The following is a 26433-nucleotide window of genomic DNA, read 5'->3' as shown; positions in this document are numbered from 1 at the left end:
AGGAATGTTGGTGGTTATGTTATATCAGTCTTCATATTTTTTAGGGACACAGTGGCATATTATCAACAACTAGCGATATTTATCGCTAAAGAAGCTTAGCGAATTTTTTTTAGCGCCAAGCATCGCCGATTTTATCGCAGAGATAACGTGCTATTAGCAACGTTTATCTCCAATGCGATAAAATATCCGGCGATAGCGGCGAAATTTGTGAATATCGCTGGAAAACCTGCGATATTCACGCATCATCGCCAATAGGGTCTTAACCTGAATATCCACCTCCCATTGGATATACAGGTTAAGAACTGGTCTGAGCAGGCACTAGTTTTCACCAATATTCGCGCTTAGCGTGAATTTTTTTATCGCTACGCCTGCCTTGCTAATAAGCGATAGCAACGTTAGCGACTGCTTTCAGTCGCTAACTGGTTGGGTACGCCCACTTTGCATGTCATTAGTGATAAATATCACTGACATGCAAAGCGGGCCCCAAACCCCTTGCTATCACCTAAAAGCTGTCCCTAACTGATGTTAGAGACAGCTTGCTAATTGATACTATGCCCCACAGGGTCTTGTGTATTTTCATCCGAGGAAATGCAGGACAATTGGGTATTGACGTTTGCGTCGACAGACTAGAGTCAAAAACATTTAAGTCAACCGGCGAGTGCAAAAATTGTCTGTCTTGGCCCAATTAGACAATGTAAATGTTACCTTTTTTTAATGGTTGACTGAGGCAAAATGTCCTGCCATTAGAGTAAGTGACCCTATTACTTATTGATTATTTTCGCTGCTCCAATTGCTAGCCTTTCTCGTTACTTACATTATGAGGGTTAACTCGCTAAACAGACACGATTTAGCTATCCTAACCCAAACTAAAAAATAACTTTACCTCTAACACCTTTACCTGTTACCTTAACTAGGCTTCACACCTTGTGAGAGTTATATATAGGAACGTCCCCATCAGATCTTCTTGAAATACCAAGCAATTCTGGAGCATGGTGGGGGCTCGATCTAGGCAAGCAGGGTGTGATGAAGAAGACCAAGATTCGGAGTAATGAAGATTACTGGAGAGTAGTTTGGTCATTATCACCTCCCCTGTCTCTCTCTAACTAGTTCTTACATCATGAGGATGTACTAAAGCAAATAATCCCAACCATAAGGATGCTGCCAGAGGCTAAAGGGGCACTATTTATTTATGTATTAATTGATGAAAGAAGTAAAATACGGTTCTCTGTTGGACCCATGCCCGCAATTAATCTACTCACATCTAGCATCAAGATTGAGCCCATGCCTGACACAGATATTAAATGGTTTATTGTCTGAGGCAACGTATCGAGATTATTGGAAACAAGCATTAGGTACACCTTTGCCCAAAAAATCGGGCATGGATGTCTCCATCCTTCCTAACTGCAGACCAATTTCTCAACTTCCCTATTTGTCCCAAATTTTAGAGTAATTGGTCAATGGTCAACTGAATGCTTATTTGGCGAACAAAGGTTTATTGGATCTTTCTCAAACAGGATTTAGAGCCCAGAACAGTACAGACTCTGTTAGCTGTGCTTGATAGCATCAGACTACTAGTGGACCAGGGCAAAGTAGCTGCTCTGGTACTACTAGATCTTCCAGCAACTCTTGATACCATTAACACAGTTTACTAATGAAAACATTGCATGAAATTGGTTTCATTCCAAAGCATTGCAATGGTTTAGTTCTTTTTTAGGAAATATAACTCAAACAATACAGCTTGACCCTTTTAAGTCACATCCCCAGACCGTTAAGTGTGGACTCCCACAGGTCTCCTCTTTTAGCCTGATAGTCTTCAACATTTATGTGTCTTTCCTGGCAGAGATTATGAATAAATGGGGTTTAACATATATTCCTACGCAGATCACAAACAGCTGGTGATATCAATAGGAGAAGGACATGAAGTGACCAGAACTAAGCTGGTAGACTGCTTATTGGAAACTGCAATTTGGATGTCAGATCACTGCCTCAAATTGATTGCAGAAAAATCAGACATTCTACTTTTTCGTGGGGCAGGCCTGACTTGGGATTCCTCATAGTGGCCAATCTCATTGGTAGCCGCACCAGAGCCCAAAAGGGTAGTGAAAAATTTGGAAGTCATTATTGAAAACTTCTTATCTATGCAAGATCAATTTAAGGCCACCTGTGGCAAATGTTTTGCCACGTTAAAACTACTAAGAAGACTTTTTAAATTGATCCCAGTCAATTGGAGGAAAACAATAGTCAAGGCCCTCATATCAAGTAGGCTGGATTATGGGAATGCTCGGTTTGTGGGCACAGCAGCTTACCTATCAGCCAAACTAACATGTAACAAAGACAGCTACAGTTCTGCATCTGCTTGTCTAGCGAGGCTACATTGGTTGATGCACCAAAGAGAAAATTTCAAATTACTCTGCGCACAAAGCGCTGTATAAGATAGGCCAAGTAACACTACAAACTAGACTGGAATTCTACAATACCACTCACCATCTGAGCTCTCGCAATCCTGCATTGGCCAAATCAACACAGATAAAATAGTTAGATCTGGAGGCTGCTCCTTTTCTTATTTAGCAGCTGTTCATTGGAATAAGCTACCTTTGGATTTGCGTCTTACGGAAGAGCATTTTAGACCCTGAAAGAAATTAAAAACTTGCCTGTTTACAACATAATGAAGAAGCTTCGGTGCCATCTAATGTGCTTCACAAACACCCCAAAATAAATAAACACTAGGGTGAAGCCCTGAAGCAACAGTTCTGCAGCTCGACCTCCAAAGAAATGACCAATTGAACTTAAAGGCCTAAAGCCACTGCCACTGAATAAGGATATTAGCCTAAATGTGTCAGGGCAGATATAAGAAGCATTAATCCACCTGTCATCCCATCTAGGTAGTGGAATAACCATACCTGGTGAGGAAAATCGAAAGAAAAAGCAAAAAAAAACTTGTAGGAGTGCTGCCCTTCAGACCAGGGCAGGCTAGAAGGAAAGGATGTCAAATCCATTGCCCTACAGGATGGAAATGGCCAGTCCAACAGGAAGCCAACCCACAGATGTCAGGAACATGTCCAAGCGTACAGTCCAAGTAGGGTTATGGGTAAGCATATGTTCTTTCCTTCCAAGCCAATTTTTTGATAAATAGGGTGAATCCTTATTTTGACATAACACAGTAGTCTAGATGTATTTAAGTGAAAGTAGTTGTTTTATTGTTATTTATTCACCTCTTTGTGGATCCATTTTACTCTTTATTTGATTATAGATGGTTTTTAGAAAAAGGAGACAGCCAACACGTGTTTCGCCCTATGTGGCAGGTAGGGCCCTTTGACTACGGATTTATCCCAGGACTGTTGTATAACTTCAAAAAAAGTGGATGTTTACGTTGAAACACATTGAAATGCATACCACGTCACCAGACTGTAAGACTATTGAACCTGTTTAGCCTTCAGAAGGCCCTGCCTGCCACATAGGGCGAAACACGTGTCGGCTGTCTCCTTTCTCTGGAAAATATCTATAATCAAATAAAGAGTGAATTTTCACTTAAATACATCTGGACTACTGTGTTATGTAACAATAAGCATTCACCCTATTTATCAAACAATTGGCTTGGAAGGAAGGAACATATGCTCACACCCTTAACCCTACTTGACATTACGAAGCTGGAATGGTCCAGAGCTTTGAGCAAAGTTCCTTTAGCATTTTAGGAAATCCATATCTAGACCCAGGATCCCTGGACCGTTCGCTTTTCCTTGAAATGTCTAGGCGTAGAGCCAGACGTAATACCTAAACCAAAAGTCAACCAATGAAGTGCAATTGCCCAAAGTGTCAGGTCTGATTCTTTAGAGGTAGCACTCTCACAGAATTTCATATTTTGGCCGCACTGACTCTAGCGTTTGAATACCTGAGTATCAGTGTAGCCAATCAGCGGAAGGATTTTTGGATGGTACAGAGTGGAGAGGAAGGAGACCTGGAATGAAAATGTTGTCACCGGAATTAATTCCATCTAAATTTGCTTTGACAAACTTAACTCTTTACATGATCTTCCACATTCTCATGTTAGTTAACCTTAAATACAGCAATTAATATTATTATTATTATCAATAACATGATCATACACAATACATAAAATTATGATGCATACAAAATGTCATCAATAAAAATACATACAAAGTGTTAAAAAATTTATAATTTGGGCAGTAATAGATGACTTCCAAAGATAAGTTTACAAATATATCACATAATTCAGAAGTTAAAAATGATATTTTTAAAAGTATAGAAGTCAATGAAAAGAAGAAGGGAGCTGTAGCAATATAATCCTGCATCATTATTTGATCTAAGGTCCCTGCCAGAGACCTTAGTGCACATATGCCCGGTCTCCTATGAAAGAGCGTTCTGTGGCCAGTTTAGACCTCTGCCACCAGGCGTAGAGGAAATACAAGCCACCTTGTCATATCAGATATAAATACACAAAGGGCATCTGAGGGGCATAGGAATGACAGAAACCGACAGGCAGGAGTTGTCAATGTTTTCCTCAACTTGGCATATGCAAGACATAAAAAAACATAGTTTTGAATAGTTTCTGTGGTGGAGTTACAAGACGGACACATGGAGGTTACAATGGCATTTACCCAACTGCTTTTCATAGCATTTAAAGGTAAAGTGCCAAATCTAAATTGTATGGAAAGTGCTCGGGCTTTGGGTGGTTCAACATCTTCCATGTAGGGAGCAAAGTAAAAACTGCTTTTAACATTTAAAGAACTGGTAGTTAAAGTGACAAGTAACCCTGGGCGTAGCTCATGTAGTAGCGCTACCTGTAGCTGCGCGAAGTGCACTTCGCACTACGCAAGCTACGCATAGCTACAAGAACTGCGTAGTGCGGTAGGGAAAATGCTGTTCGCACTGATTGCATAGTGCTGGATGCTTGTCTACACTGTGCAATCATTGCAAACGGCATCTTACACAGTGCAAGCGGTTGTTTTCTGCTGCTCGAGTAGATTTGTACTCGAGCGGCAGCTTTCTCAAAGCGGACTGGTAGTTTCTCATCGCGAGCAGTCAAGAAACTTGACCTCCCCATGTTGAGAATCTCGCAGGGAGGTTTATTTTCCACGCTTGCAATCGGCAACTTGATGATGAGGAAAATGTCTCGCCGGGATGGTGTTTTGCTCGCTCGCGGTCTCCAACTTGACGTTGAGGACCGCGAGCGAGCAAAAAATGCCTCCTACGCTACGCTACGCATTTTTGCACTATGCTACATGCAATTCACGTAGAACATAGTTGCGCAAACTACGCACACTCCACGAGCGTAGTGGAGTGTTCCGCCCAGGGTTAGTGACAAGTGACCTAAAATCAGTGCCAGACAAATCAATAAAATTCCAGTACATTATTTTAAGCTGTGATTTCATTTTTTTTGTGATAGATTGAGGGTCATCCCACATATTCCCCAGCCCCAGTGTAAAAAACCACGCTTTGACATTTTCGAACCATGTCAAGCACCCTGATTTCCTTTGGAGGGATAGTAATTCCTCCACAGCTTCCTTTACTGGTATTTGAGTATTACTAGTCCAAAGTCTTAATCAGAAGATAAGCACCTTAAGAACAGCAAAGTGGGTGATGGGCTTTAAACGAATATCGAGGCATAGAGGTAACATAGGTGTGATCTTTGGGAGATTTTAAAGAGCTCTTATGAATTTGTTTCAGTGACTTCTAGCTATTTTGTGTGCTCCATACCCCACAGTTCAGCCCCATAAATGGCCGTGTGCAACCTTTTTGCCCATGTATTTCTAAGATGGGAGAGATTGGGCGATAAGCTTAGTGTTTGACTCTGTTTACGATTGCAAAGTCCACATGCTGCAGGGTCAACACACTTTTCTGAATTTGGGGAGTCCATGCCAGGTTATCACTAATCCTGACCGCCAGGTAATCAAAGGCCTTGACCTGTTCTAATGGTTGAGTTTCCAGTAAGGATTAAAAACAATAAACTTTGTTTTTAAGCAATTATTTTTAAGGCCCCGCTCTTTGCAGGCTGTCGCAAATTTAGTTAGCACGTTCCTCTCTTCCCCTCCCCCTGCTGACTCCTCCTCTCCTCGTTAGGAGAGGAGGAGGCAGCAGGAGGCAGCTTGTTTTTTAAAGGTGCGTAGCAGTGCCAACCCCTTGATACAGTCATGTCCTAATTAGGTGGGTTTGGTAAACTGGTGCCGTGGACGCTGCAGGGTAGGACTCAGTACCCTGACGTGGACTGCTGTGTGTGCCGTAGGTCCATGTGCACGATGTGCTTCTTTCTCGACCGTTGCATTGTAATGGTGCGGCTGTGCAGTCAGTCACAGTAATAATGCCTCCTGCACCCCATCCGTTCCCTGCATAGGCCCATATCGCATCGCGCCTCCCTCTGTCCCGTGAATTTTGCTTGGCACAGAGCACACGTGCCGGAGGCTGGTGAGCATCTGAGGGCGATTGGGGAACGTACGCGGGGTGACTCTCATCAGCTTCTCTGCCCAGTGGGACTCTAGTCAATACAATGGGTTGGCTTGTGTCGGGATAGAACCGGGGGTCTCAGCCCAGCTCCCACCGCAGAGGTCTGCTTCTCTCAAAATGCCCCCTCGTTATAAGCAGTCTCCTTGGCCTCTCTGCCGACACAGCCATGGTCTTGTTGGCCTCTCTTCTAAATTTTCCGCGTCTAGTTAGACCCCGGTGCAAGGAGCTCTGCCCCTGCTGCTGCTGTGGCCTCTCTGTTGAGGCTGACAGCGTGCCCTGGTCTTCAAAGTCCCATTTATTGTCATACTCAAAATGCTATATGACATAATATGTGAACTTCAACGCCTCGTTAGAGGTAGCAAGCGCTGAGGAAATTTGGCAGAGATCACTGTTAGCATTGAGCTGAAGCTATATAGTTTCCGGCAACCATCTTGACTGACCATGTGCTCGCCATGTGCTCCTTCCTTCTTCGCTGCTGCTTGTGCTTTGCTCAATAACTGGATATACCTAGCCCCTGCTACTGCACATGCTCAGAAGAGTCTGTAGCTGCCCATGCACCTGCTCTAGTCTGTTACTGTCAGGCTGTTTTAACTGAAGTCAGCAACTCATTGCCCCTCCTTCTTTGTTGACTGTGCATTCTTTGTATGACCATCTATGTATGTAACTCTTCCTATGTGTACTTATACCGCCTCCTTTTGAACTCCTGTGTGGGTATAAAAGACCCACAGTTCTTCTACTCCTTGTGCTACTTCATACACTGCCGAAGGATGTTGTGTGAATTTAGTTCCACCTCATGAGGTTTATTAAACTATTTTCTTGATATTTCAGCTTCTGTGCCAACTTCTATGTATTGGTCTGAGGACTTGTGTGCAGGGAAGGGTAAACCCCTAGCACCAGTAGGCCTTGCTGAGGCCTACTTCTACAAAATTGGTGCCTAACCCATGGGGCTCATCGGTGACTTGGATGCCCGACGTAGTGGTCTTGATGGAGCACAAATAAACCACCGAGCACTCTAAGATCAAATTCAGTCCACAAATAGTATTCTCCTTTTTCTTCAGTCTTTGTCTCGCGTACTACGAGAGTAAAGACGGAGATGGAAGCAGCAGATATGATTGGATATTGAGAGAATCCCACGTGCTACAGGAAAACCATTCCTAATACGAAGAGAACTAATAGAGTGGACGAATAAAGAAGATAAAGAGGGAAAAGGGCAACCTACATATAATAATGAGTACCGAATAATGATACCGAGTTACAACTTTTGAAGACGAAGTGAACCTGATAAGCGACAAAGCTAGACTGAACTGGTGGATAGATCTCATAAAGATAACTTATAGCTGAACTGCCCTGAAGAAGTCTCTTGTCCAAGACGGACTAAAGACGAAACACGTGTAGGCTGGCTGTTTGTTGGAATTTATTGAAGAAGAAATAAAGACAAAGACTGAAGAAAAAGGAGAATACTATTTGTGGACTGAATTTGATCTTAGAGTGCTCGGTGGTTTATTTGTGAATTGTCGGATCATTTGATCTTGTTGGAGCCAAGGCAACAGGCTCACATCTACCTGGAGCACCGAACTTACTTTGTTGGTTTATACTGTCCTTAATTTGCTGTGCGCTCCAAGAAGTTGTTGTCAATTGGGTGTATTGGTCTTGATGGAGGATTGGAATCTCGCTGCGGATGATCACTGCCTGAGGATGCCCGTGTCTTGGCAGCCAAGGTGATTTTCTACTTCTCCCGACCTGACCCTCCAGGTGATGCCGGTCCTCGACTGAGATTCCTTCCGGTGTTCGCCGTGCAGAGACCATATGGTAGATTCAGAACTTGGCACTTCGAGGCTGGAGACTTTTGCTTGGTAAGGTCGTCTGATACAACACTATTTGTTTGTTGGCCAAAACTTTGGATTTGTTTGTAATATATACAAATTGCAATTTATATTGGCAGGTAATGAGGAGATTTTTCTCTAACTTTTGAATAATTCGGAACGGCACATATTGTGTTAAGTGCCACTGCTGTATAATATTGTATGTGCTACAATATTTTTGGCATGTCTGTTTCAAGCACACTTCGTAGAGTGTGTTGCTTCTTTGGAGGTACCAACGTGAATCTTCTATAATGTATAGCACACTATGGAATAAATATACTAGCAAGGATCTTGAGTTGCTATGGCCTATAAATGGGTCATTTGATCTTAGAAAAATTCAGTATGTGGAACAATGTATGTTTAAGTGCAAAAGTAGACAAGATATGTTTGACTGTGTACGAATGTGGGAGAAAGAAGCGTGTGAACGAGTGAGAAGTGTTGGTAGAAAAAGAACAACGCAACAATATCTATGCAAAAGCGTTGGAGATGAAAAATAAAGAAATGAAGGAGATAAAAGAGAGAGGATAGGGTGTGTCGTTTACAGGTAAACGGCCAATACCCATTCCGGTGCCCCCTCTACCCTTTCCTTAATAAACCTCAGGATGATTCAATTTTGTTGGATCGCTCTCCGCCTCCTTATACTTTTCCCCCTGCCCCAACCCTTGATTCTGATGATGATATTTCTCCTTCAGATCAGGATAAGTTAGGATTAGATGCTCAGCGAGAGACTCGCTCTTTTCTGACGGCTGACCGTGCGGCCACTATTAGATCTGCTGCTCGCAAAGCAGCTTGTGGTAACATTGCTGCTTCTGATCTTACAGCCAATGTACCACAATGGCTGGATAGAGAGCAGTTATATTTTGTAGAAATGTTTACCACAGAAGTAATTGAACGGTTTAGAGAGCATTCCACAGAATTAGAGCCTGTTGATATAGCAAAAGATTATAAACAATTGTGTGACAGACTTTTTCTCCCTTTAGGTGGCTGACTTAATTAGACATGTGGTTAAAGTACAAACTGATGCATTCCGTTTGCGAGAGGAGAAAAAGGCAGCTGATGCGGCTGCACAAACAATTCAAACCACTGTGCTGCAAGATGACACTCCAGGGACAGATAAGAATATTGTAGTTCATGCGAAACCCATGCGGGAAGCCGTGCCCTTGTATGTCCCCCCTAGGGGTGCCGGAACAGATGATAATAAAGATTCCACTGATGATGAGGGTTATTTTATTTATAATTGGGTCTATACTCCTTGGAGTAGAGTGGATGTCATGGCTCTTAATGCTGCTTTGCCTGATCCGCAGAAGAATCTGGCCGCTTTTTATGAAGAAGTTGAAGGGGCCATTTGTTCTTGCACTATGACTTTATATGATATTGATATGTTTTTTGGGCTTATCCTACCCCCTGATATGTGGAGATCTATTCGTAAAGTAGATGATCATACATCTTTTAGAGATGTTTGGAAGGGACTAGAGAGGACAGATGCAGAAAGGAAACCCGCACAGAAACCGCAACAGAAATCTTAGACCTTCCAAATGCTATAATAGTTAAATTGAAAACTCTTATTCCTCCTAAAGAAATAAAGTAGACTATGTTAGCATCCTGTAAGCAAAAGGCAGACAAATCGATCCCTGATTTCTTTGCACGTTTTTAGGAGACATTCCACGACTTTAGTGACCAGTCATTGATAGATGACATGGGCAGACATCTGTTTGTCAATAAATTTGTCGCAAACATGTTGACAGGATTAGCTAGTCGCCTAAAATCTAGTTAACGTTCATGGACTACGTCTTCCCCAGTCTCTCTTTTGACTGTGGCCCAGTATTATGAACGTCAGGAATTGGAAGCTAAAATCAATGAGGATAAAAAGGTTAAGGATTTAAAAACAAAGGTTATGATTGCTCAGGTTCCATCCAACGGAGGTAATGATAGAGGCGGACTTGCAATGTTTTGCCCTGGCACCCCCTCTTCTCTCCGAGCTACTCTGTCTTCTAATCAGTGCGCTTACTGCAGGGAGATTGGACATTGGGATTTTGAATGTCCACGTTTGCGCACTCAGCAGTATCAGCGTGGTCATGGCCAAATGAGAAGCCGTCCGGGTAATCCAGGACATAGGGGAGGTATTGATGATCGTACCTGGTTTGAGACTGTTGGGCGTACTCTGAATCCTTCTAATACTTTTGATAGGCGAAACCAATATCAAATGTCTGATTCTTTGAATTTAGATTTGAAGGACGCTGCTTATGCATAGGAATGCCTAGGATGGGATAAGGAATCGGTTGAAGTCCCAGTAGATCAGAAGGGTCCCTATGTTCAAGCACATGTTTTGGGTTCTACTGATCGGTTTCTGGTTGACACAGGAGCTACTCATAGCGCCCTGTCTAAACAATTGGTTTCATGGGCTCCCCTGTCTGGCTTAACCATTAAATCGATAGGTTTCGATGGGACACCTTCCCTTAGCCCACTGCCACAACCACTTGCATTTCATGTTGATACATTTTCTGCTCCATGTCCATTTTTGCTTTCTCCTAACACGCCGGACAATATTGTGGGTCTTGATATGCTACAGTATTTTAGGGCTACGATACGTTGTTCCCCAGAAGGTGTGCATGTTATTTTGAATGATAACTATCCTGTGGTTGAAAAGTCCTGTCTCATTAGAGAGGATATTGCTTTGGCATCACTTCCTACTACTTTGTGGGCTACATCAGATACTGATGTGGGGCAAATGGTTATTCCACCAGTGCATATTCAGGTGAAGGAGGGTGCTTCATTTCCTCGATTGCCTCAATATAAAATGTCTCGAGAAGGTGAAGAGGTACTGAAATGTATTGTCCAAGATTTGATTGGAGTAGGAGTTGTGGAAGAAGTTTCCTACAATATTTGCAGTAGCCCTATCCTCCCCATTCTGAAGAAAGACACGGATATTAAAATCTACAGGTTTATCATTGATTTGTAAGACGTTAAAACGATCGTAGTGCCCCTATACCCGGTAGTTTCTGACATCACGACACTCCTCACTATGGTTCCTCCGACTGCGACCACATTTACTGTGATTGATTTGAAGAATGCTTTCTTCTCAATCCCTATTCATCCTGATAGCCGATATTTGTTCGGCTTCACTTTGAATAATCGATCCTTTAGATTTTGTAGAGTTCCCCAGGGGTATACAGAGAGTCCTAGTATTTACAGCCAAGCATGGGAAAGACAGCTTGATTCTTTCCCTGTTCAAACAGTGGTGGCTCTTGTACAATATGTCGATGACATCTTGTTGGCAGCTGATACTCCTGAGCAGTGTAAAGAAGGAACACTGTCATTGCTTTCATTTCTTGCATCACACCTTCACAAAGTTTCGCGGAAGAAATTGCAGTATTATAGACAGAAGGTTACCTATTTAGGTCACCTTCTGTCTAAGGAGGGACGTGCACTTACACCAGACCGCATTCAAGCTATTTTAGACACGCCTGTGCCCCTTACTCAAACAGAGGTTCGTGCATTCATTGATCTTCTTTTTGTAGGCAATGGATCCCTAGCTTCTCACGCATTGTAAAACCTTTGTTGGCTCTTCTGACTAAAGACACTCCAATGCCCCTCCCATGGACGACTGAATGCCAGAATGCTTTCCAACAGTTGCGTCAAGCTCTCTGTTCTGCACCAGTTTTAAGCACCCCAGACTACACTAAGGCTTTCACACTCTATGTACACGAGAGGGATGGTTGTGCGCTTTCAGTTTTAGTACAGACACACAGTGATAAGCAGCGTCCTTGTGCATATTTTTCAGCTGTTCTTGATCCAGTCACTCATGTGTTGCCTGGGTGTTTCCGTGCTGTTGCAGCGGCAGCTGTGTCCATACGTCAGAATGAAGGGATAATCTTGTCACATAGACTGTTTGTGTTAGAACCTCAAGCAGTTGATGCCCTTTTGAACCAAACCAAAACGCAGCATTTAACTAGTGCTGATTTGACAGGATAAGAATTGACACTTTTGGCTCCTCACATCACTCTGAAAAGATGTTCAACTCTGAATCCAGCTACTCTGTTGCCATATCCAGTGACTCAATCCCAGTCACAAGAGTCTCATGATTGTATATTCCTTACTGAGGAACAGACAAAGGGTTTTGTTGACTTGCAAGAAACACCCCTTTCAAATGTTGATGGAGAACTGTGGGTTGATGGGTCCTGTTTGAAATTACCAGATGGCACAACATCAGCTGCATATCCAATCACAACACTTCAGATGGTAGTTGCAGATGGTAGTTGAGACCGCTCGTATCCCACAGAAGTCAGCTCAGGCAGCTGAGCTAATAGCATTGACAAGAGCGTGTGAACTTAGTACTGACATGTCTGTAAACATCTATACTGATAGTCGCTATGCTTTTGAAGTGGCTCACGATTTTGGGTTGCTCTGGAAGAAAAGAGGCTTTCTTACATCCCATGGAACGCAAATAGTGCATGGAGAACTAGTGCATAATCTCTTGACTGCCTTGAAATATCCAACGAAATTAGGGTTTGTTAAGTGTAGTGCACACAAGAAAGTAACTGATAAAATAGACCAAGGTAATGCCTTTGCATATCGCATAGCCTGCGTTACTGCAATGCAGCAAAGCACCACATCTATGTATGTGGTGAAGTCACAGGCTGAACGTTGGCATGATGCCAGGCAGGAAGTGCTAGACATGCAGAGATCTGCCTCTACAGAAGAACTTGAGCAATGGTCTAAGGAGGGAACATTGGATGATGAGGGCTGTTGGAGAAATAAAGACATTACTAAGTGGAGACTACCCACAGCCTATTTACATCCTACGATTCATATGGCACATGGGCCAGCACATGTTGGAGCATCCTCAATAACGAAGTTGCTTACGAAAGTTTGGGAGCCTCCAGAAATTGCTGCCATAGCTAAGAAAATAGTACAGTCTTGCTTAATTTGTCTCCAATACAATCCTGGAAAAGGGACACAAACTCCAACAGGAGGGTTTGCCACACCAACTGCACCTTTTGAAGTTCTGTAAATGGATTACATCCAGCTTGAACGTTGCATCAATTTGAAATATGTACTAGTAGTGGTATGTGCCTTCAGTAAGTGGATAGAGGCGTACCCTACGAAAGACAATACAGCTCTTACTACAGCAAAGGTGCTTCTAAAAGAATTCTTCCCCAGATTTGCTGTTTGCAAACTTTTGTGGAGTGACAATGGACCCCATTTTATTGGGCAAGTTGTTGAGTATGTCCTGAAAGGATTAGGGATTAAACGGAAGTTTTATGCTGCCTTCCACATACAATTAGCAGGGCTAGTGGAGCGATACAATGCTACCCTCAAGCTTAAGCTAGCTAAATTCCAGGCTTCCACATCTTTGAAATGGCCTGATGTACTACCCTTGGCATTGTTGTCCATTAGGTCAGTGCCAAATTCATGATCTGACCTTACACCGTATGAGGTGGTATTTGGAAGGCCTATGAATATTTGTGGAATTCCTAAGCCACACCCCATATATGATGTACCTTGTGTCTTGATGAGTGACTACCTATCACAGTTGACTGATAGCTTGAATTCTATACATCAACAGGTTCGAGAAGCTCTTCCTGACAGGTCGAAAGGTGAAGGCCATGGACTGCGGCCTGGCGATCATGTAATGATCCGATCCTTCAAGAGATCGAGGAGTTTGTAACCTAGGTGGCGCGGCCCAGAACAGGTCCTCCTGGCGACGAGAACTGCAGTCCAAGTGAAAAACAGGAGGAACTGGGTGCATTTCACCCACTGCAAGAAGCCATCTACCCTGGTGAAACCTGCTGCCCTGGTCGACCATGGAGACATCCTGGACACAGAGAGAGGCCAAGTCATATCACCTGAAGGACCTGAGGAAGTCTTCCCGGACCATACTATCCCTGGTGCATCTCGATATCAACTGCGGCCCCAGAGAGAAACTGCATTACTGAAAAAGACTGATTGAGCAACCGTCCTGGGTTAGTGAGAAACTGAGCTGAAGAGGGGGGATCTTTTGTGTAGTGACACCTGTCTCAACCCTCAGTGAAGAAACCAATGGCTGCCCAGGACTTTAGAGCTCCAACTGTTTTATTATTTCAACAAACAGATAAATATGCCTATGGAGAAGACATCAACTGCTGTGAAGATTTGTGACAAGAAGATAAAGTGTATTGTTGGGTTTACTGTCACTGTGATCATTATGGAAGTGCTAACTTGGGTTATAGAGGAAGTGGCTCCAGTGCGACAAATACTGACTGCCACTACTCCAGCACCCACTGAACACCACTATTTTACTCTCCCTTATCATCAGCAGAAGCATGGACACTCTTATCTGAACAACACGTTCATCCAGATGTTGCACCACACGCACAATGCTACGAACATTACTAACTGTTGAGTGTGTGGAAGGATGCCAGCTCATCAGAAAAAAGGAGGAACACTATTCATCCCTCTTCCATTCTATCATAATGGTTCTTGTCACGCCTGGTTCACACTTTTATTGGCTCCTGAACTGGCTAATATTACAGATTTTGGTGCAGGAAGATTACAATTCTATCTTAAAAAAGTGTGTTATCCTGATGAGGAAAGCGATCCCCAAGCTAAAGGGACTATATGGGAGATGGAGGAGTACCGACGAGGAAATGCTTCTACACATTATGTTTACCCAAATACTGGAACTGCTAAGGGTAATGGACCATTTGTTATAGCTGTTACTAGAGCCTGAGCAGATTTATGTTTGAGTAGTGTTGGAAAAATTCCAGTGGGGAGAAGTGAATGTACTTTAGTTCTGAACATTACTGGCATTAACAATAGTAGCTTCACATCTTCACATAATACCTACCTTATATGTGGAAATAAGGGATACTACCATCTACCTGTTGGATGGTCTGGAATTTGCTATGTGTCCTTTTTATTGCCACCTGTATTTTTGGCTCTTGCATCATATCAAAAGGACTCAAAACTATTTAATGACATTTCCAAAAACAGATTTAAGAGGACAGCAAATCACGACGAAGTGGATCAGACTAACACCGCACTGCAGCAATATGTTGATTTTAATGTTGGGCTGTTCTTCTTTGTTGGTGCTGCCTTGAACAGTAGGAAGTCAGACGTTTGACACGTGTCGTAGACGCTGTGACCAACCAGACAGCTATGGCACTTGGAAACATCACAGAAGAACTACAGATTGTGAGGATTGTGGGGCTCCAAAACCGTATGGTCTTGGACATAGTCCTAGCTGATCGAGGTGGTGCATGCTGCATCATCGGGAGTAGTTGCTGCGTGTACATTCCAGATCATGCCCCTTCAATTTTTGATGCAATCTCTAAATTACATAAGATTGCTGCTGAGATTCACGCTGATACCGGACTCTAGCCGGTTGGCTATGGACATTGTTTACTACCTTGGGCTGGAAATTGTTGATGATATTGTGTGTATTACTTGCAATCCTGGTGGCATGCTGCCTATGTTTACAATTTGGTCCAATACTTTGCTCGATCTGTATCACTGCCTGTATACCTGCCAGATGTAACACCAAGAAAATGAATACCCAACGTGTACTAGACAAAGAAGTTGCTGAAATGATGCAGATTGATGTACATGATGTATACTTAGACTCTTCTAGATAATAGATGTCTTCAGCTAATGCTAAAAGGGCCGTCTGTGGAAATTTGGCAGAGATCACTGTTAGCATTGAGCTGAAGCCCTACTGTTTCCGGCAGCCATCTTGACTGACCATGTGCTCGCTATGTGCTCCTTCCTTCTTCGTTGTTGCTTTCCCTTGTGCTTTGCTTAAGAACTGGCTATACTTAGCCCCTGCTTCTCTGCACATGCTCAGAGGAGTCTGTAGCTGGCCATGCACCTGCTCTAGTCTGTTACTGTCAGGCTGTTTTAACTGAAGTCAGCAACTCATTGCCCCTCCTTCTTTGTTGACTGTGCATTCTTTGTATGACCATCTATGTATGTAACTCTTCCTATGTGTACTTGTACCGCCTCCTTTTGAGCTCCTGTGTGGGTATAAAAGACCCACAGTTCTTCTACTCCTTGTGCTATTTCATACACTGCCGAAGGGTGTTGTGTGAGGTTTATCAAACTATTTTCTTGATATTTCAGCTTCTGTACCAACTTCTATTTATTGGTCTGAGGACTTGTGTGGGCGAACCCCTAGCACCAGTAGACCTTGCTGAGGCCTACTTCTACAGTGCTATACAAATGCAATTAAAGTACAAACCGATTTATTGGATCCCGAGAACCCCAATAAAGTTAAAAAAAAGTCCCAGACACTCAAATCCAGTTGTTTGTTGAAAGAAAACACATGCTCGTTCACACAGTAGTTCAGTTCTGAAAAGCGTTCAGGTGCTTCATATTAATGTACACTGCATCGAAGTCACATGAAACTTGCAATACAGGCCAAATAAGTCCATCAGTTGATACGCAGGTAAAAAAAACATGCACTTTCAAACACCTGGGCGGAATGTTGGATCAGAATTCGGAAGGTCAAAGGCTGCAACGCAGTAGAACTTGCGCCGCTGCGGCTCATACCTTCTATGCTTTATCTTAAAAGAGACCGCCCCCTCCAAGTATTAGAGGGCGAATGCATATGATTTTGTAAAACAATAAGTGCCAGGTGCCGAAGTTTTGCTTAGAAGCACGTGGTCAGCGCTATCAGACGTGGTGGTGGTGTGTGTGTGTGTGGGGGGGGGCATTGTCTAACTGGTTTTACCAAGGTTTTCACCTCATGCCTCTTTCCTCCAGACACCCCTGGCCACTTTAATTCACTCTTGCAGGTTCTTTTTTTATCCTTGCTCTTTTTCTCTTGCCCTTTTGTTTTGTCTCACTCTTGCTGGGTCAAAAAACCGTTACCCGTGCAGAATAAAATGCCTAAATAACACATATACCATTCCCTGCTGCTGCAGATCACTTGGTGCGTGCGAAGAAGAGCGGCAACTCTTCTAGCGAGCGCTGTCCTCTGTGTGCACTTCAAGATGTGAATCTTGCTCCATGGAGGAGCCACCTTGCCATTAGATAAGTTGAAAGTAATGATGTTTTATCCTGTACAGGCTCAATGTAGTGCTTTATAGCCAAGTGTATAGAGGATTTGAAAGCGCCCACGTTTTATGTTTTCAGAAGTGAAGCCCTAGACTCGATCCTATCACATGCTCGCTGTACACTCCTCGACATGGGCACACATTTGGGAAAAGATTAGTGTATGGTTGAATGAAGTTAGTCACTTTGAATCCAAATAATTTATGATACAGTTTCCATGTTTCTGAAGTCACTGCGATGTGTAGAAACATCTACAGGCTCAGAGTCGAAGCTGGCTTTTGACAGGCTGATCAAAGGAACAAAGCCGATGAATTGTGATCCATTTGCGATGCTCGGAATGGTGTTAAAGTGCCCTTTGTTAAACTTGGCTTTATGAAACATTATATTATGAAATACCAGTTATCAGTGGTTTAGAAACCCTGGTATAGTATCTAAGTTTGAAAGGCTCACCACCACCCTCCACAGAAAAACTAAAGTACGCAGAGCTTCTGGGAAAAGGAAAGACCCTCGGGATATAAGTTCCCATACACCAGGCCACATAATGTAACAAGCATTGTCAAAGCCAATAGGTCTCGCCTTTGGGACCTGATAAGTGTTTAGCCATTCGACAGTTGTTGTTGCACCAAGGATATTGTGCTGCATAACTAAATACTGATAAAGTCCCAAAAGCGAGACCTATTGGCTATGCCAATGCTTGTTCTTCTTCCCAACTCCATTTTGCCACCACCTGAATTTTCTTATATAGACTTCTTTTTATTAATTATGTTGGGCCTTATCCCTTCTTTTACTGCCACTGTTAGATCTAATCTCGCTTGCCTTCATCCCTCATTATATCATGGAGCATTGTTACGTTTAATTGAGATTGATCTTCCCTGGCTACTAAAGTAGGACATGATGTTACTCAACAGTTCTTGATAACTGGCCAAAATAGTATCATCATTTGTGGTAGTGTTACTCAATTTCACTAATGTCTGGGCCACCTCGTTGTAGATGTTAAGGAGGAGCTTGACATCTGTAACTACCTTTGCCCACTTTACTCTCCTGTTGTTATTGTTAGTGACCACAGGCACCTTCACCAGCTTTAACTGGGGCTGTAAAATAGGGAGCCCAAAGAGTCTTAAGAGCAGTGTACTATGGTCGCTATCCTCACGGTTAAGAACAATAATATCATTAACTTGTGGCCAAAGATCAAGGTCTACAATAATAAAATCAATCCTACTTTTGACTTTCCCCCACTTAAAGGTGAAATTTGTGTTAGCATCTGAGTGTGTCCACCCGTTACATGCACTCACCCCGTGAGCAAGCGTAAACAACAGAATTTGCTGCCCAACGCTAGTACATCTTTTGAGGGCTGGAATCTGAAGACTTTTGACACCTCTAAATAGCTCTTCAGCCTGGACTATTTCCTGTACATACTCATAGGTTGTATTAAAGTCACCAGCTGTAATAAGGAAGTGCTCGTTATTTGAGCTTTCAAGAAATTTGGTATGCACGGTCATAGTGTCAGAGGGCTTATGGAGACTTTTAAACTGAATATATATGTTAATTAATGTAAAATAGGTCTCCCCTTTGAGCAATATCAATTCAATACCAAGGATCTCCTGTGAGTTTATATCTAGGCACTTGATTTTGCAGGCCAATGTGGTCTTCACTCAAACCAGCAGCCCACCCGCAGGTCTGCCAGATGTTGACTGTCTGGCTTGTAGGCTGAACGTGGTAACCCTCCCTATAAATCTGTTGTGTTGCCCGTGTTTTCCTGGAAAAGAAAAAACTGGTAGCTATCCACTAGTTTACCCCATTCCGGATCATTGAGTTTGGACTGTATCCCTGCAATGTTCCAGGATAAAACATTCAACTGTGAATCATCGCTAGGGCTTCCCTGCAATGTGTGTCTTAATAGGGGGCTTTATCTTGATTGGCCTTGGATGGGAGTATGATGCTCAAATAGGCTGTCCGGGCTACAGTCCACTGTACCTTTGGGGCTGTTGTTTGTTAAACCCCACAAGATCGCCGGCATGGGGCATGCCCTGGGCCACCATCAAAGTAACGTTACTAGGCTTTAGTGAGTCTGGTTTGTCCAACTCTGAGAGTACTTCAAATCTTTTACGAGTTACAAAAGGGGATTGCTCCTTTCTCATCTGCAGGTTCTGTACTAGTCTAGCATTTTTTTAGATGAATGGGCCACAGGGTTTAAGATGTCTGTAAAAGAAACCCAGCGGCATCATGCCTATCCAATGCTCTATGCCCCATCTAAATTATTTTCTCCTGCTCTTGAGTAGTGTTCCTGCAAGGACTGGATTATGGCAGTTTACAACTATACAGTCTCCATGAGAAGTCTTGTGTAAGGGGCCAACCCAGTTTACTCTTCTGACAAACAAGATGTCATGATTGCTGGAGCCTTTGTACTCTGTGTTTTGGGATAATCCATGGCATACTTTATTTTTCAGTTGACCTGTGGTTTCTTGTAACCTTCCCTGGAGCGGGGGGATATTAGTTAAAATCGCAAACATACGAACAACATTCTGGCGGAAGATCCAGGTTTACCTTGTTTGATAGATAGTATGTATCAATTGCATCATTTATGTGAAGGAGGAACTGTCTGAGTGGTTCAATACCGTTTACAAAATATGTACAAATCTGAATATTAGGCCGAACTCTGCCGCCAGTTATACAATTTGTTTGCTTCGGTACACCATCTATGGACTGATTAATTACAATGGTTACCCACCCTAGTGTGGAGACCTGCGAAACCCTGAGACTCCGCTGTGGCAGGGCAGTCTGGTAGTGAGACTCTGTCTTTTCCTACCCCAGCCAAGAGACAAGTAACAGACTTCGAAATATTTTCCACATTGGCCTCAAGCTTGTCAAGTCTATTCAATATTGGAGAAAGATTATTAGCTAGTACATTTTCAAAGCGACTAAATAAAGAGTCTAAGTCTTGAAGAGGTGGGGCTATGGTAACAACTGAAGCAGACTGAGATTTTGCTCAGCTACCGGTACAGGATGAGTGCTATTGGGCCCTTGTGATAGTTCCTTCAATTTTTTCTCAGATCTAGTCTTTGCACCCTCTACGGGCTCCAGATGTTTCTGGTTTTCTTTCCTTTTGACAGAGGGGCCGGATGGCGGAGAACCTTGATGTGGGGGAGGGGCCTTCACAGGGGAGGTGGTGGTTCAGCTGGTGTTTGTATGCTTTCAGAGTTTCCATGATCAAAGTCCACAGGCACCCTACTGTGTGACTAGTCCTGATTCAGAGCAGTGAGTGAACTACCCCCTAGGGATAGCCGTCATTCAACCACTAAAATGTCCTTGTCTATGGCTCTGGCAGCTCTTATCAGGAAATAGTTACTTTACCTTTTTCCAGCTTGCAGAGGACACAGTTTTTTACTTAGAAAACAGTCACACACATCCAGAAAAACAAAAGAAACCTATTAGATATGGAGGAATTTTGTTGATCTTCCTAAGGCCAAATCACGTCCCCAGAGAATAAAAACTAAGAGGGTAGGCCCAGCCCAGACTCTACCGGGCTCTGATGGGCGCAGACGAGATCGCCCTTGGCCCAGACTTTGCCCAGGCGCGGTCCAGGCACGAAATCGCGCGGCTCGCGCTACGGAAGCTGCAAAATGCCTTTGTGCACCTCTGGGCACAGGAAGAGCAAAGTTGGCGCCTCCTTGCGCTTTGCATTATGGGGATTGGAGTCTCCCCTGGTGCGGCATGTGTTTGTTGACAGCCAATCAACCAATTAAAATTCTTCATGCAGCTATGAAACTATATGGTCTCTATGCGCAAAATAATGGTGTTAAAGCATGTCTACTAGCTTTTCCCATTCAGTGTTTTTTACTCTCTCTGTTACATTGTATTCCTGGGCCCCTTTGACTTAGCCATACTGTGGCTACAGTTGTTCTTCATGTCAAACCACACATGCTTGGACTAGCATTGTCTCAGTATTCAAAAGTTAACAGGAATCGCGACCCACTAGAGTTGTCTTTTTCCTTTTGAAAAAAAGGCTTTTTCTAGTTATTTTTCCAACTTCCAAAGAAGTAAATTCAAATAATGAAACTCAGTCTTGTTTCCCTGCACAATGAGGATTGCCAGCGATGCAAGGTTCTACCTTGGACATCAGAAAGCCTCTCTCACCTTCAACACTACAAGGAAATACCTCCCTTGAAGCCAAGTTAAGGAAGTGGTCACTTAGAGGGAATAGACACCCTAAAGGTAGGTAGACCATTGGCTAAGACCTGTCACCTACTTTAATGCCCTAAATTTGGTATCGATTGACACAGAGAAGATAAGGACAAAGAAGAGCTGCTGACCCAAGAACTGAAGCCCTGCTGCATAAAATTGGCACCAAACCCTGCCTGCTGCCTTAAGGACTCAACAATCAGGGCCTGCTGTCTTGTCCTACATCTGTGAGGCCTGCAGGAACCCTGTAACCCCTCCTCCAGCCTTCTACAAATCACCAAAGAACTCCCATGGAGTAGTGGTACTAATCCCCTGCAGCCCTCAAGCACCAAAACTGCAAAGTCTGTTTTGTTTTACTTGCTGCCTCCAGTGACTCCGATGCAGCACACAAACCAAAAGTGGTACACCAGCTCTGGAGTACCAAATCTGTCACCCCTCAATGTTTGGAGACCCCAAGATCTACTCGAGCTGTGCCACACCAATAGCCAGGGTACCGGACCCCCTACAGCGTTCACTAAGATGAAGAGTCCAATCCAGACTTCAACTGCCCAGGTAGCAAGCACCCATCAAGGGACATTGAGAATCCTGACACAAACGTTATAAGTGACCTAGCTGTCCAGGAATCACCTCTCCAAGCTGCTTGCTCATGACTGCAAGGACATCTTGGTGCCTGCTGCCCGGCTGACATATCTGCTCTGCAGTCGGCCTGCCTGGTCTTCGTAATGTCTAACCAGCTGTGCTCCCAGGGTTCTGAGGCCCTTGTGACCTACTCCCTCAAGTGGGATCCCTTGGATTTACCTTTAAGACCTTTTGTGCTGTGTGATATCAAGTGAGCCCCTCCTACATAGCGCACCAGCTACCAACGACCTCAGCACCCTGCTCCCAGCCGAATTCAGGATGCTCCCAAGAATCCACTGGTGGAAGATTGGTCCGGCCTTGCTATTTACTTAAACCCCGAAGATGAACCTTGACATTTAACTATGTGATTTTCTGTGCATTTTTCTATTTTCTCCCTTTGAAGTCAATGGTGTTTAATTGCGCACAAAAGTAATTGGCAAATTTGCAAATTTGAAAAAAGTCATATCTTTTTTTACTGTAGAACAAAGTTCTTGGTCTGCAAAATTACATACAAATCAGTGTTATTTTTATACATTTGTCTTTTTTTTTTATTCTTTCGTGTGTATCTCATTTATTGCCTCTGTGAGTACAACAAATGCTTAGCACTACCTTCTCATAAGCCTAACTGCTAGCCCACACTATCACAAATAGAGCACTAGTATTATCTACTTTTGCCTCTGTATACCAATCTGGGTCTCCCTGGACTCTCTACACAGTGTACTTTGTTTTAATGCGCTATATAGAGAGCCAGCAACCTACAACAACATATTATACCGGCCACGAACTGCCCATCGGGCCAGTTGCGACTGGTAAAATTGATTTTTCTATGTACCAACCTTATTTTCTGAGTTGGTAACCTATTCCCGACTCGCAAAATAGTGTTTGTGAGTCGCTATTGTGTGGGAAGGATAGGAATCTTGAGGGTCAATACCAAACCTCCCACTAGATCTATATTTCTTTCATCAAGGCTAATTACAGCTCTATGGGGCTAACCACAATGACTACATCGTACACAAACAATTTCTATTTTGACATAAAATTACTTTTATTAATAAATCCTTTTTTCATCATTTATATCAAAAAAGGTTATAAAAAACATTCATTGTATCTATAATTTTCTACCACTTTTCGTTTACATGAATGTTCCACAATTTCATGTTTTGAAAAGGATCAACATAGACATTGTTTGTTGTAGACTTGAACAATGCTATTCATGTCATTCATAAGAACTTAAATGACACCAATGAATTGACCACGTTTTCACACTAGCCTCTCACATCGACGTTCATGCTCATTCATAAAACAAATCATATCCTACCCTCCCAAGATCGCATACACTATATGATCACACAAAAGACAGATGTATTACAGTCTTCGTGGCAGTGTTGTGGGCTGGGTATATCACAAGCTAGTCACCGCACGTTTCGGTGGATATTGACAACTGTTAGACCATCTTGTTCAGGACCACCAATACAACATAATCAAGACGAGTGGCTGGGGTGTAACTTCTAGATGAGGAAATGGCACTTTTGAAAACTAGGGTATTGATTGTCCATGGCGGTAATTTTCATAAAATCTCAAATAATCTTGCATGAGATGCACTGCATCTGGTCCCCACCACCTGAGGAAAATGGGCCAATCGTAGGAAAGCAGAGAAAGACATCGAGCGGTGCAGGGGTGGTCAAAGTAGATGGCTGGGAAAACCACCATAGTGTTTGATGGTATGTACGGCATTTGAATGCTGTGTCATTGGAGTCTATGAGAACAGTGTTCGACACATCAAGTATCCAATGATAAAAACAGCTTTATCCCTGGTGTCTGTTCGGTCCCGTAACAGGCCCACCATACATGAGCAAATTGAGAGCCTGTTCTGGGTGGCGACAGGTACACCTACATGCCTGGTTTTAACTGATGGTCAATGGAGTTTAGAAAATATTAATATATATTCTGCTTAACACGTGGAAAGCCTGTTCAGAACGGTGACAGGGACCCCCAGAACCAGGAGCTGGCAGTTACAGTAGGGTATTTATACAGTCAATGGTGACATTTATATTGTGTATTAGTTAATATGTTTTTAGCCAAGTGCTGCAAGTTTAGGTATATCCAGTGAGTAGAATAAATCACAGTAAAATTGTAAAACTAATAAATGTTTTTTTAGTGAAAGTGCTAGGAATTGTCAGAAACGTACTGAAGGGGATATGTGGTGTGAAATGCTGTGAGGGTGAAATTTTGATTTATGGGAATACGAAGAAAGAACATGAGGAATAGGTGCAATTAGAGACAGGGCTAACAGTGAAAAGAGAAAAATACAGGTTTGGTGTGAATAAGGTTAATTACTTAGGTCACAATATCTTGGGTAAAAGAGTTATGCCTAAAGAAGGCTTGATCAAGACCATTGTGAATCTAAAGTAACCCTGTTCAAAGGAAAAGCTAGTTTCATCCCTTGGCATGGTTGAATATTATGGCAAATGTATTAAGAACTATGCAAATAAATCTATACATTTGGGATCTCTGGCAGAAAACATGTGGAATTTAAGTGGAGTAAGCTGTGTCAGGAAGAGTTTGAGACTCTAAAATGGAATTGGGAAATGCACCAAATTTACAGGCATTTGCTCCAGGAGAGGAGACCTTGATTGTCCTAGATGCCAGTTGTAAATGTTTGGGAGTGTTGCTTTTACAAAGAAGAGATGGCGTAGAGTGCTTGATTGTTTGTGCTTCTAGATGTTTGCAAGATTCAGAGCTTAACTACTCAGCTATTGAAAAGAGGTACAGGTGATATTTTGGGCTTTAAAGAAATTCAGGCTTCGATTTGGAGCTGCCAATTTTAAGATCTGTTCAGATCACAAGCCATTAAAATAAGTTTTTATGAAGATGGTTTGGATTCCATTGCTTCTAGGATAGGAAGGTGGGTGATAGATTTCCAAGAATAGAACTGTGAAGTAGAGTATATTTCTGAAGTCCGTAATGTGTTGGCATGTTGTTTATCTAGGCTGGTCAATGATATCAAAATGGAGGAGGTTCATGATAAGTTTGTGGAAGAGGAGGGACATGTGTGTGAAGCAACTTTGGGTGTAGTTACTAAAGAGGAATGGAAGAAGGAGCTGGGGAAAGATCCAGAGTTAAAGGAGGTAGTGAATGCTTGTCAGGATGGCAAGTTTGGCTCACTAGAGAAGCCATGCACTATGATAAATGTAAAAATGTCTCTAGATAAAAGGATGTTATTGAGGGGCACTTACTTGGTGCCTGCTCGGAATTAGAGTGTGAGGTTGGTAACACAAGTACATCAGGGTCATTTAGCGATAGTTAAGACAAAAGAGAGATTGCATACTAATTTATGGTGGCCAGGAATGGGTATTCAGGTAGAAAGAGCTTTCTGTGTGTATTGAGTGTAGGAATACTTACAAGATTTTAAACATTAGGCATGTACCCATGGTGTGTAGACATATACTTGATTACTCGTGGGAAGCAGTGGAGATTCAAATATTTGACCACTTAGAAGTGAACACAACACTACTTACTTGTTAGTTTTGTTAGATCTTTACTCGAGATGGGTGGAAGTTGTGTGTGTGCAGGAGATCACCCCCTCGAGTGTAATCAAATTCTTCCGAGAAGTGTTTAAAAGAGAGACTTTTCTAAAGTGTATTCTCTTGGAAAGAGTGTATTCAATTAGCTGTGATGAATGGTTTTGATTGAAAGAGTAAACTGCAACAAAGAATCATTGCATATTGAACGGCAATATTCTTCTAATGGTAAGAGTCCCTTTGACCTCTTTAAAGGAAGAACTCCCAGTACTGTCCGATGTCCAGGTTGGATGAGTTGGGGGAAAAGAGTAAGACATCATGTAGATGAATGGTAGAAGCAAGAGAGACACTTACAGATCAAGAGGAAAAGTTATTTTGATGTTAGAACTGTGTTATAGATATGGATATTTATGTTGGGGATTTGGTGAAGATAAAAGCTCCCGTTGGTTGTGCTCAATGGTCTAGATTCCCCATGGCACAGAAAGGAATGAACTTGTTTAAAAATGTCACCAAGACAGATGATGGCAGGATGTGACACTAAAAAAGTGTGGTGATTTTCAAGTCCAAGGAATCTCAAAAAAGTGCTAATGAACATTCTAAGGATAAGAGTGCAGTGAATGAAGAAAAAAGACGTTTACATACAAATGGATCAGTGCTCATCCGTTGTCCGTGTCAGTAGTTAAAGTATCTGTCTGTTCTAGGGCAAGAGAATATTTTGGCAACGTACTAATGTATTGTTCTTATCCATTATTTCATAGATATCC

The sequence above is a fragment of the Lissotriton helveticus genome, chromosome 8 (assembly GCF_964261635.1).
Source record: "Lissotriton helveticus chromosome 8, aLisHel1.1, whole genome shotgun sequence".
NCBI classification, from domain to species: Eukaryota; Metazoa; Chordata; class Amphibia; order Caudata; family Salamandridae; genus Lissotriton; species Lissotriton helveticus.
This window is presented reverse-complemented; position numbering follows the sequence as displayed.